This window comes from Bos taurus, chromosome 23 (genome assembly GCF_002263795.3).
Source record: "Bos taurus isolate L1 Dominette 01449 registration number 42190680 breed Hereford chromosome 23, ARS-UCD2.0, whole genome shotgun sequence".
NCBI lineage: Eukaryota > Metazoa > Chordata > Mammalia > Artiodactyla > Bovidae > Bos > Bos taurus.
In genome coordinates, this window is record NC_037350.1 from 9667015 (window position 1) to 9679387 (window position 12373).

The 12373-nt window shown below is 40.5% G+C and overlaps 1 protein-coding gene across 5 annotated transcripts in view; it reads right to left on the bottom strand.

Annotated features, from left to right (window-relative positions):
* Positions 1–10817, bottom strand: part of FKBP5 (FKBP prolyl isomerase 5) — a 122213-nt gene extending 111396 nt beyond the window's left edge. For 4 of the 5 annotated variants that reach the window (XM_005223348.5, XM_005223349.5, XM_024983659.2 and 1 more), the window contains exons 1-2: positions 10708–10817; positions 5037–5141 (exon numbers count right to left, since the gene is read on the bottom strand). The gene's annotated coding sequence lies outside the window, so the exon portion shown is untranslated. Of the gene's footprint in view, positions 1–5036; positions 5146–10707 lie in introns of those variants that run through there. The other variant, NM_001192862.1, reaches the window with a different exon arrangement.
* Positions 10818–12373: the final 1556 nt, after the last annotated feature.

Genomic DNA, 12373 nt, shown 5'->3' on the forward strand with positions numbered 1-12373 from the left:
GAGCCTCCAATTAAAATAAATAAATTTATATTAAAAAAAAGAATAGTAATGCTAGTTTAATAAGTGTAATCATGGGCTTCTCATTAAGAATAGAGTGAATTATTATCACATTATTCCTAGCAGTAAAATTATTCTTACCTTGGGGTCTGATAGTTGTTAGTAGAAATATTAGTGATACTACTCTAACTCCTACCCAGATTGTTAAGAATCATACTAGGATAACAGTGTAAAACAAAAAACAAAAAACAAAAAAAAAACAGCCCTTGTTTAGCTCTGAAAGGTATAGGTTGCTAATTATTAGCTGTGGATCTTCACATAACTTCCTCTGGACCTCAATGTCCTCATCTGTAAAATAAGACTGCTGGACTAGAGAATATTTCCCCACTTTCCTCACTTTTTTTGCCCTATCCCTTTCTACTTCGTGACTTTGATAATTTAGGATCTCTACTGGGATTTTTGAGGGCAGAGTGGAAAACAGCAGAAACCCACTAAACTTTGAAGAAACGGAATAAGCATTATGTAAACAAATAGAATAAGGAGAGAAATAGGGAAAGTTAGCCAAAATACATGTTTACAAAAAGAAATGGATAGATTAAAGAGCCATAATGGTTCAAAGTAGAGGATCATGAACTTCACTGTCAAAATTAGTATGAACAGCAGTTTCAGTTACACTGAAATCAGGAAAGACAGTGAGAAATGCAAGAGACACGACTTAGAAATGTTATTCACAGCACACAAGGATGCTTTACAATAACCCAAAAAATCTTCCCAAGTTCCCCAGAAATATATGGAGAAGATGTCATAGTCCCTGGCTTAATCACTCATAATTCTGCCCCAACACAATCCCACGCTATTTTCCACAGGTTATTCCCTTGAATCCATTTGGCTTCATCATTTCAAACAAACTTACCATACCTCCCCTTCGTTATCATTCAATGTTCTACCTGAAATGCATTCTCCCTTCTCTCAATTTATAGCAACAGTTTATCATGCGCTAATTACATGGCTTGTTTCTGGTTTTTTGGGGGTTGTGCTGGGTCTTCTAACCACATTTGAGGCATTGTTCTAAGCACTTGGCATGTACTAACTCATTTAATTCTCTCAACAATCCTAGGAAGGAGGTCAAGTAACTTACTGAAGATTACACAGTAGCAGAGTCACGACTCTAACACAGGCAGTCTGGCTCCAAGGAGCCTATCCCCTTAACCTGCTAACTAGTCCTACAAAGCTCAGGTGGAGTTCTGTCACCTTCCTGAAATTCTCATCCGCTTAGCAATTACTCCTGCCTCACGAGTTCTCAAGTACACCACTCATTTGTCACTTACCACAGGACTTGGGTTGTTACTTATCGTTTGTGTACATGTTCTATCTTGTCTAAGGACAGGATCTTATTTATTCTGTAACAATGCTTAGAACCTAACAGAACTTATTATCCAAACACAAAACTGCTTATTAATGAAACTATAATTGTATTTAATATTTACTGAAGACATATGCCAGGTTCTGGGCTAAGTACTTTGTATGTATTATCTCATTTAAACCTCACAGCTCTTAGGTAGGTATTAATACTGCATGCACCTCCCAATATTATAGATGAGGAAACTGAGGCTCAGAGAAAAGCTATGTATCTTGTCCCATATCACAAAGCGGTGGTGACAGTCTTACCTAAGGGTCTAACCAGACTCTTAGTCTCCACCCAACCACAAAACACCCTGAAGACAAAATCAGTCCTAACAACTCAACTCAACTCTCACTTACTCTGCAGCACTATTCTGAACACCAAGCATTCAGGATAAGTGGCACAGCTTCTCACAGTGCACGAGGGCCTCAGGACCACATTCTGATGCCACAGGCAGAGGGGCCATACCCAAAACTTCAGGAAGATTTTAACTTATATTTTAAACCAAAATAATCCTTGGAAACTCTTCCATCCCATTCCTTCTCCCTTCAGGCTCCCCTACTCCCTATACCCTAGGACTTATCTCTAGTTTCTATACTATAGAGAAGGATTCCACTAATCCTAACAACTGTAACTTGCCCAAGATCATGTAGCAATACTCCTTATCAAAGGTCTAGCCCCCACCATACTAGCCTTCCTATAAATGGTGTAATTTTCTTCTCCATTTTCCACTCTTAATAACCATTAATTTCTGCATAAGCATCTCAGAATCCCTGTATTATTCCTACTTCCCACAGAAGAAAATAATCAGATATACTGGATTATCTAAAACAGTATCAAATTTTATTCTCTTATCCCCGAGTCAGTAATGTAAAATTGCATCTTGATTTCCACCAGGAGGAAATTCAAACAATTCCCAGAAGAGCAGAAAGAAGAAAGATCTCCATAAGCTGACCAAAGGCAAGCCAAGTTCATAAGCTATAATCCATCTGGAAAGGACTCAGGCCCAAGACCACTGGAGGCTGGCTACTGCTCATGTGAAGTGCAACAGACAACCCTTACTTTCCCATTTTTATTTTACATCCTCTCAACTAACCTCAGTTGCTATCTTTCTGACAAACCTCAATTCTAGGAGCCTGTAAAGAGAAGGGAAAGTAATGAGATAAGACTGTCAAGTCACTTTTGGCATAATGGCTTTTTGATGAGAACTATCTTGGACAGGAAATTTGCCACAAGGAATAGGAGAAGAGTTTTCAGGTAAACCAATAGATCCCTTATTTTTACCACAGAAGCACAAGACGTCCTGAAAATCTGTTACATACACATAGTATCTGCCCCACTGCAAAGCACCTGCAGATATTCTGGGCTAGAAGGAACTCACTTGGGCCATTTCTGTGGTAAGGAAGTCTGCCACCTATACCCCTGCCGGCCATCATTCACCAGGTTGAGTGGTCTGGAGATCATCTACATCACCTTGGTTCAAATATAATGATTTCCTAGGCCTTAAAAATTATGTGTTTGCTTATAAGACTGAAGCCTTCTCTGAAAGGGAAGAAAATGCCCTATTTTACTTTAGTAATATATCTTAATTTTGATATATATCAAGTTCATTATAGATTAAGGACAACTTCCTGCTAACATGTTACCCAAATTAGGACAATTAGAGTGGAAATGAAAAGGACAAAAAAGCATAAATTTAGAAACAAAGTGATTTAGTGACTCATTGAGCTTAAGTAAAGGAAGAGTAAGGGGAAAAAAAAAATGACCAGTAAGAATAACAGAGTCATGAGCAGCTAAAGAGGAAAGTCAAGAAAGTGTTTCGACTGGGGGAGGAGGGAGGGGGTGTTGGTGTGCAGTTGCTACAGAGATGGTATTTAAACATATTTAGTTTCAAGACACAGGTGAAAATTTGGGCCTCAGTTTTGGAAGGCCTCAAGAAGATACAGATTTGGAGCCTAAAAAAGCACAGCAATGACTTAGTTTTTAGAGAAAGAGAAAATAACAGCAAAACATTTAAACAACAGCATTCCTCAGACACTACATTTTGAAGATAATCTAACTTTTCAGATGAACAGTACTTTATTCTATAGTGTATTTGAACTAATTTACTATAAAGAAAAAGCTAAAAAATGTATCTTTCTTTTCCAGGCTATGAACTGACGGAAAGAAACTAAGAATAAGAATGGTTTCAGAATTACTGATCGTCCAAAGCTAAGTGTGAGCTAAAACACACCGCTTTTCAGGTTTCTCTATGTACAACAAAATTTGGGGGGAAAAAAAAAATCTGGTATACTACTGCTTTACAATATTTGTGAGAATGTAACAGTTTTAAAAGCACATTAACTGAACTGTTGATAATTAATAAACCTGGAGAATAGGTATATAGATGTTCATTATACTAGTGTCTCCAGTTCCGTGTATGTTTGAAACTTTCATAATAAAAAGTCTAAAAGAAAAACTACCTATAAGTATTTTTAAAATTCTATCTGCAGTTAAGGCTTGACAACTCAAAACAAAATTCTTAAAATTTTTCAAATAATGCTTTATTCATGCTCAACAGATCAGTGAAATTTAGTGTCTATAAAAGGGAGAACAGGACATGAGGAACAGGAGCGTGTTCACTAAATGAAGAAAGTCAGTCCTATTACCCATGTTGGCCAAGTTCGACGTTTGTCATTTTTCTCATCAAAGAACTTACATTTGTTAAGGAAAAAATTTACAGACAATATATATGTACAGTTTTGGTTAGTACAGGCAACATAAGTGTTTATCGCCAGTCATCAATGATTAATTTGTTAAGCCTGTTGGTTAGTTCTCCTGTTACTTCAAATCATCTTCCACTCTAGCATAACCAAATAAACAAATTTCTTATGGAGATGCAAAAAAAAAAAAAGGACGAAAAGTGAATATCCATAAATAATGCCCAATCCTAAATTGTGAAGGACATATTTAAGCTTACATAAAATAGTAAGTTAAGAAAAAAAAGTTGAATGTCTTAACAACTGACATATTTTTAAGATATGACTTAAATAGGTTTAACTCAAATCACTCTATGGCAGCACTAAAACTAATAGAGAGCACCAAATTCACCATTTAGATTTACCACTTACCTATGATCAAGACTAGTTTATATGGTTAGTATGCACCACTCTTTCCTCCCTATTATAAATACCACCCAAAAAGAACAACCAAATTTGTTTCCCTCTTCTTTGGTGAATTCTAGGACAGTAAAGATTGTACATGTTTGAGAAAAACCTAGCACACTGAAGATGTGCCACTCTCTTAACGGGAATTACCAGTACCTTCCCAAGATGCTATCACTGGGTAGCAGTCTTGTTCCCTAGGTGACTTACACAGCATAACAAAATAAACCAGTTTCCTTGCTGGCAATTGTGCCTTGAATCATTTTCAGGATTCTGTTTCTTCTAACAGAAATATGATGTCATGAGACTTCAGAGAGAAGGAACACAGATACATATAGAGACAAAAGACATGTCAGTAATTCTTCTTCTACGTTATTAAAGTACTGCTTTCATATTTCAAATTGAGGTATTTCACTTTTTTCAGATAACAAAGTCATTCTCATCTTCAACAAACATTTATAGCTTTTTTCCTTATGAAAGTAAAAGTTACATACCATAAAATGCACGGATCTTTAGTATTCGGCTTGGTAAATTTGAACAAATGTATACAACACCAATTGATGAATCTGGAAGTTCTGTGTACTGGTCTTGAAACTGTTCTGTAAGTTAAAAATATATGAAAATTAAAAATTACCCTGAAAGCGTATACGTGAATTTAATCACTTGAATCCCAAACCAAGCTATAGAATATTTCTATCACCCTCAAAAGTTCCCTTTTGGGACTTCCCTGGTGGTCCAAAGGCTAAGACTCCACTCTCCCAATGCAGGGGGCCAGGGTTTGATCCCTAGTCAAGAAACTAGATCCCACATGCTGCCAACAAAGACCCAGCAAAGTCAAATTAATTAATTTTTTGAAAACTGAAGAGTTTCTTTACAGAAAATGTTCCCCTTTGTCCCTTTCCAGTTATCCACAGCCTTTACCCAGAAACTGCTTTCCTGATTTCTATCACCATACCTAAGTTTTGTCTGTTCTTATATTTTTTATAAATGGCATCGAACAATACATACATGTGTTTGGTTTCTCTTGCTCTGAATAATATTTCTGAGATTCTTCTATGTCATTGTGTGAGTCATTGAAAGTGAAGTGAAAGTGAAGTCGCTCAGTCGTGTCTGACTCTTTGCGACCCTGTGGACTGTAGCCCACCAGGCTCCTCCGTCCATGGGATTCTCCAGGTAAGAATACTAGAGTGGGTTGCCATTTCCTTCTCCAGGGGATCTTCCCAACCCAAGGACCGAACCCAGGTCTCCCGCACTGCAGGCAGATGCTTTAACCTCTGAGCCACCATGAGTCATTATTATTATGAGTCATTTATTATTATTGTGAAGAAAGATTCTACGAACATTTTTATCAGTTTCTGTGTGGACATGTACTTTGTTCCTCTTGATGAAGCAAGATTTCACTTGAAAAAAAAGAATTCACATATAAATAAGCCTGGGAAGTCATATAGATGATTTATATGTATACATATAATAAACATACACAGTTTCATATATAATACAAATACATATAGTATAGATATTTATCTTCCTACCTGTGTGTATGTATTTATGTGTGTGTGTACACAAATGGACTCTGAGAGATCTACCTAGGAATAACCCCAAGGTATATTAAACAAACTTATAAAGTTCACAATGAAAATAAATTTAGATGACATTTCAATTCTTAATAAGTATATTATATTTTAACCTAAGTATAATTCAAAAGAGAAACAAATTTCTCTCCATGTAAGCTACTGTATTTCGCATCAATGAAATACCATCTTTTCACAACAGATCCCCTTTCCAAACTAGAATTTCAGAACATTAAATATGACTATCCATGATGAAGTAATTTTTTAATGCTAGGGGGTAAAACCCAAAATATGTTAAGGTTACAAGATTTTACTTTATTGTCTTGCTTTTTTAAAAAAGTTAAACATGGAAATAATTCCATTGGCTAATATTTAACATGAGTAAAGACCATTTCATCATTATTCAGAAAAAGACCTCCATTCCAAAAAGCAACCTACTGCAGCACTGTCTGTGACAGAGACATCCTGACCTTCAAATTCCATGTGTAACTTTCAGCAGCTAGAAGGATCTTTAATTTCCAGAGACAGGAACATTGAGAAACATACACACAAATCGGATTTTTGATGCGACCAATTTGAAATCCCCAACCCTGTTTTTGATCATCAGATGATCATTTGCAGGGGACTAGGAGTGGTTCTTCATTTAACATCACAGACAAACTGCCAAGACTACAAACTGAACATCACAAATGGTTCCAAAAATTTACCATCGCCTGCTTTAGCAAAGATTTGCAGACTACAAAAGGGAAAAAAACCCCTCTTCTATCTTTGATCTTTCTCCATCTTTTATTCCTCCTTCCAAAAAATGAGCAATTTCAAGACCATACAACTCAAATGGACTGTATTTTTAATCTTAAAAAACATTCTTAGCATTCGGATGTTCCATAACTTTCACAGATGTGGAAATGTTTACTTAAAAACCCATTACTGCACTCTGAAAATACATAATTTTTATTTTTCTAGTAACTGTACCTTTTTCTAAAAAGAAAAAAACAAACTTGATTAAGTGTTACAAAAATGACAGCAATTCCAAAGAGCTACAATTTCCAACTTTCAATATCTTTTTGCCTGTTTTAGAGAGCTAAAATTTTATTCCTATTTTTTAAAATGTTTCTTTTCCAGACCAAGAGTAGAAAATAGATCAAATCAAATGTGTAGACCCCACACTCCCTCTGGTGGTCCTTCACTCTTATTAACTAGCTGTTTTCCAAAAGGCTAGAACACTAAAATACGTGCCACATTTAAGGATTATAGTCTTACATGTTTGAGTTTCAGCTGAATGCAGGTCAAGCCTCATCATGACAAAAATGAAGTACAAATAATTTGAGTGCTTGAATTTTAGTGTTTTAAATACTACTGAAATATCCTTAGGAACTTAGTTACGTCCACAAGGTCCTGCTATAAATTACTTTAACCTGTTTCATTTGGCAGAACTATCTTTTACACAATAAATAAGCACCTTTTTGCAAAAAAAAACCCACTTAAGTGGCTACTGTTTTTAAATCAACAGTTACATGATTTACCTACCAACTTCCACTTAGTCTCAAATGACTGTAAATTTAATTTTCCTTAAACTTTTAATTTTCCTGGCATAATGTCAGAAGTTAAAAATGCACTGTAAAAAAAATTCAGAATGTAAAATAATGAAAAAATCTGATTACTTAATTAGCTAGGTTAGAAAGTTCAAATAGTTTCAGAATTATAAAAAGTATAAAATATTTAACTGTTCAGCATAAAATAAGTACAGAATTCAGTGTGCCAAAATATGTACAATATAGATTGTTAGGAATTGTGAAAAATTATATTAAAGGCCTACAGAAAATATTCTTAATAACAGATACAGCATGCATTTTACTGTTAAATAAACAAGTATTACTATCTAACAGTATCATGTGATTTACCCTCAAACGTAGCTTGTTTCACATGTGTCCCTGTTTTTCTGTAGCTTTGTTTAATCAGAAATATTTGCCCACTCCCAAATTCAAAAGGAGCCAAACCTGAGGGTAAGTGACTTAAAAATACTCCCAACATTTATTATGTAGATGTAAGAATTCAACTTATATTTAATTTTGAAACTATAACGTGGTTGACCATTTTATGATACGGTCTACCACAAGTTAAAAGTGGACAGAAATCAGTAATTAAAACATGTAAAAATTGAATTTGAAAACAGTATTTTAATTAAAAGGCACTTTTACAGTTAAAGTTCCCAAAACATGCTTCTGTAAATTAAACTATGAAATACAGCTTTAATTTATGGTATGTGGTACATTTAAGCATCACAAGATAAAAACTATAAAACTTCTAATTATACACAATAGTTAGACTAATATATTCCTATACACTTTAAACAACAATTATATAGATCACCTATAACCCTAGTCTCATGAGATTCCTCAGAACTACTTATACAGAATAAAACCCACTCTGAACAAGTCACTGCTCAATCTACCTTCGCTAAGCATCGAAAAGCCAACTCAGCTTTCAACAGTAATAATTTCTTCTACAGCTATAGAAAGAGGATGTTCTTCCTTCTCTAGACTGCTTGTTCTAAGCTAAGACTTTAGGAAACAAAACAACCGAAATAAGTTCTTTTTCCAATGCAAGAATAAACAGAAAATTGAAGACTTCACTAGTTGCCTAATCCAATATTTTAAAATGTTCACGTTTGAAAGACAAAGAACTCACAGCAGATAAGCCTGTTTTAGAGAAACAAAAAAAAATTTTATAAAATCTTTGATTAAAAAAAAAAAAAATCCCGAACAGTTACAACTAGCCTATTGGTTAGAGTGCACCTTTCAAAGGTGTTACTAATTAACATGTGACTAAAATTACCATTCAATGAAGCACTAATAAAGTAACATAATTAAATCAAAAGTGTAACTGTCCTTAAGAAGTTCCTTACATCTCTTATTCAAATCATATCCAGCACAGACATTTTAAAAAAGACATAAGAAAAATCTGAGTTATCTAAACCTTCATAATATATTTTAAAATAATTACATATTATTTTAAAACTTTTTCTATAAATGCCCTAAATTGGTCAAGGCCGTAACTGTAGATTTTAAGTGAGGTCAGCTGTGAGAGAGAGAAACAGAAAATAAGTGAAAGTATAACATAAAAACTTCCACAAGAATAAAAAGTTGTTCAACTCTACCCTCGAATTTTAAAATAAATACTCTTATGCGGGGCGGGGGAGGGGGAGAATGGGTGAAGGAGAATTCCCATAGGCTATTAAAAATACTGAACCAAAATATGCCTTAAATTTCCCTTGTCTACAATCTAACAAAACGAGAAGACAATGAAAATAAACACTCCTGTGTGCCTTCAGAGAGGCAAAGAAAGCTCCCATTCAAAGCTAAGCCTTATTCCACTCTTGTAAAGTAAATCCAAAACCACGAGCTCAAACTGCTTCATGCAGAATTTACTGAATGGCGGCCAAACGTTGTACACTCTGTCCTGAACCACAGCGAAGGATATCTCGAGCTCTGCATTCTCCATTTACAACTTGTACCTTACTATGCATGCTTTCACCACCACTGCAGAAACCGATTTTTAAACTAAGATGTTCCTCCCGGCCAAGTCAATGGAAAGAAGGCAATCCACACGCTGGCGACACTCCCCACTTTCCCCAACCACCCCGCACCCCAATCAATACTGGTTTTTGACTCCTATACTACGGTCAGCACACCTTTAAAAAAAAAAAAATTCATTACGGGAGAAGGCTTGAACAAAGCCCAGGGAGTGAACTGAATTATCGAACACTGAAACAACTTTTCAGTGGCTCTGACCTGGCACTTGGGATAATCACCTGTTGGAACGGCGCTGCCCCAGTCCCCTCTACAGGCAGTCGAGGACGGGGAGGCCGTGTTCCCAGTCACTGGTCCTCCTCCCGGGGCGGCAGGTGAAAGGCGGCGAACGCGCATATCCACACCCACCGCCCCGGGAGCGCAGACCGAAAGCCGGGGACCGCGGCTGCGGCGGGACGCTCCGTTATCCCTCCCTCGGCGGGCCCGCCAGGTGAGCGAGGCTCCATCGCGCCTGCGATGCGTGCCGGCGCACGGCTCACCGCGGGCCCACTTCTCCCGCCGCCCGGGCCCGGGAGACCGAAGTTTCTCTCCCGCTCGCGGCGGCGGCGGCTCACGGGCCGCCTGGCTCTCAGGCGTCGGGCGGCGGGCGAGTCGAGGGCCGCCGAGACGGGACCTGTTACCCAGCGCGGGAAACCAAAAAAAAAAAAAAAAAAGAGCCGAGTGAGGACAAGCGGGGCGCGACCGGCCTCGTCTCCCTGAGGGAGAGCGCGGCAGGGGCGGGGAGCCGTTCCCGCGGCCGCCCGGCTCCGCGCCTCTAGTAGGGGAAGGGAGCCCCGGCCCAGCTCGCCCGGCAGGACGCAGAGGATTCCCGCGGGGGAGTCTGGGCGCCTCCAGCGCGCCCGCTCCTAGGAGTCCCGGCCCCGCCGGCCCCGCAGCGCGGTTCCCGGGCTGGGGCCCCGTGTGAGGAAGCAGCGCAGCGGCTGCAGGACCGCGAAGGAGGGAACGCGGTTCCCGGGGCCGGGCGGCCACCCCGCCTCATCCCCCCATGGCCATGGCGCCGGTACCTGTCGCCGTGGCGGCTCGCCCGCTCTGTCGCTCTGCCTCAGCCGCGCGCCGCCGGCCCCTCAGCCCGCCCAGCAGGCCGCCCGCGCGCCGGACGCCGCCGCCGGAGACTGGCAGCGCCCGCGAAGCGGCCTGAGTTCCCCGGGGCAGCGCCCGGCGCAGTCCCGCCCCCGCGGGCCGCAGGACCCGCCTCCCATAGGGCCCCGGGGCTGTCAGTCCGCCCCCAAAAGACGCGCGGGCTGTCGCTTCTCCCATCCCGATTGGCGGCCGAACGCCGTCCATGCAAATAAGGCCCCGCCCCGGGTCATTTGCACCTCCGCCTCGGTGTAACCTCCGCCTCCCCCACGCCAGCCCACGTGTCTAGCCCTTGCCCCTTTGTGGGCGCTGTAGGGAAGAGATGGAGGAAACTGACCGACGCCCCCTCACTCCATCCCTTACCTCCGAGGACACTAATGCTCAAACAAGCTAGTGGACTTCACATTGGGACCTCTCTCTGATAGTTCTGCCCTCCTGTCCGCCCACCCGACCTGATCCGGGGATGGAGAGGGGCAGGCCAGGCTTGTTTGCGTCAGGTAAGCAAGCCAGGTTAGCCCCAGGAAATAATACCAGGGGAACTGGTATTGTCCATTTGGAACGGGAGGAAAAAAATCCCATCTGGAGAAGCATAGCACGTAGCACTTGCCTCTAGACACTCAGGGACTGTTAAGATTAGGGTTTCCCACGGTCTTCTACCTTTCAAACATGAGATCCCAGGTAACTGAGACAGCAGAGGATTCCTGTGTTCTCTTAAAAGATGTCTGTGTTCTCTTCCACCTGCCAACGGGTAGGTCTGCTGAGCAGCTGGACTTCAGGAGGGGGCTCAGGCCCCTGGAGTGAAATGACCAAACCAAGATTCAGATGGAGGGGACTGAGCTAGCAGCTCCTGGGCCTTAGGGAGTGGCTCGCTCAATCTCCTCATTTTTGAGGAAACAGAAACCTGAAGTCCCACAGCTGTGGAGCTTAATAATTACCTATGGAAACCTAACATCTCCCAACTCCACATCTGGCCTCAACACTATATCACCTAGGGTCATTTAGGTATTTATGAAGAGCTTCTTCTACAAATAACCATCCCTGCCTTCAAGAGGTGCCACCTGCAGAAACAACCACTAGAGCTGACACTGAAACCTCCTCAATGAGGGCAAAGGCCCTGCTTCAGTGCCTAGAAGCTTACCTTTTTACCAGGTGCCAAGAAGTGTCACTGAAACAGTTTATTTGTGCATTAATTCTGCATACTAACACCAATCGTTTAAGCATCTACTGTGATTTTAATGGGGCTTCTCAGGTGGCATGCTAGTGGTAAAGAACCCACCTGCCAAGGCCTGAACTTCAAGAGTCACGGGTTCAGTCCCTGGGTTGGGAAGATCCCCTGGAGGAGGGCATGGCAACCCATTCCAGTATTCTTCCCTGGAGAATCCCCATGGACAGAGGAGCCTGGCAGGCCACAGTCCATAGGGTCTCAAAGAGTCAGACACAACTGAAGCGACTTAGCATACACCCACATGCTTTTTAACAGCATGGAATTAAGCACTGTGCTACGCACACGGTATACTGAGGTGAGAGGACATTGTCCCAGACCTAAGAGACAGTGCCATCCACATTGCATGTCCATGGCCTCATGTTTCATAG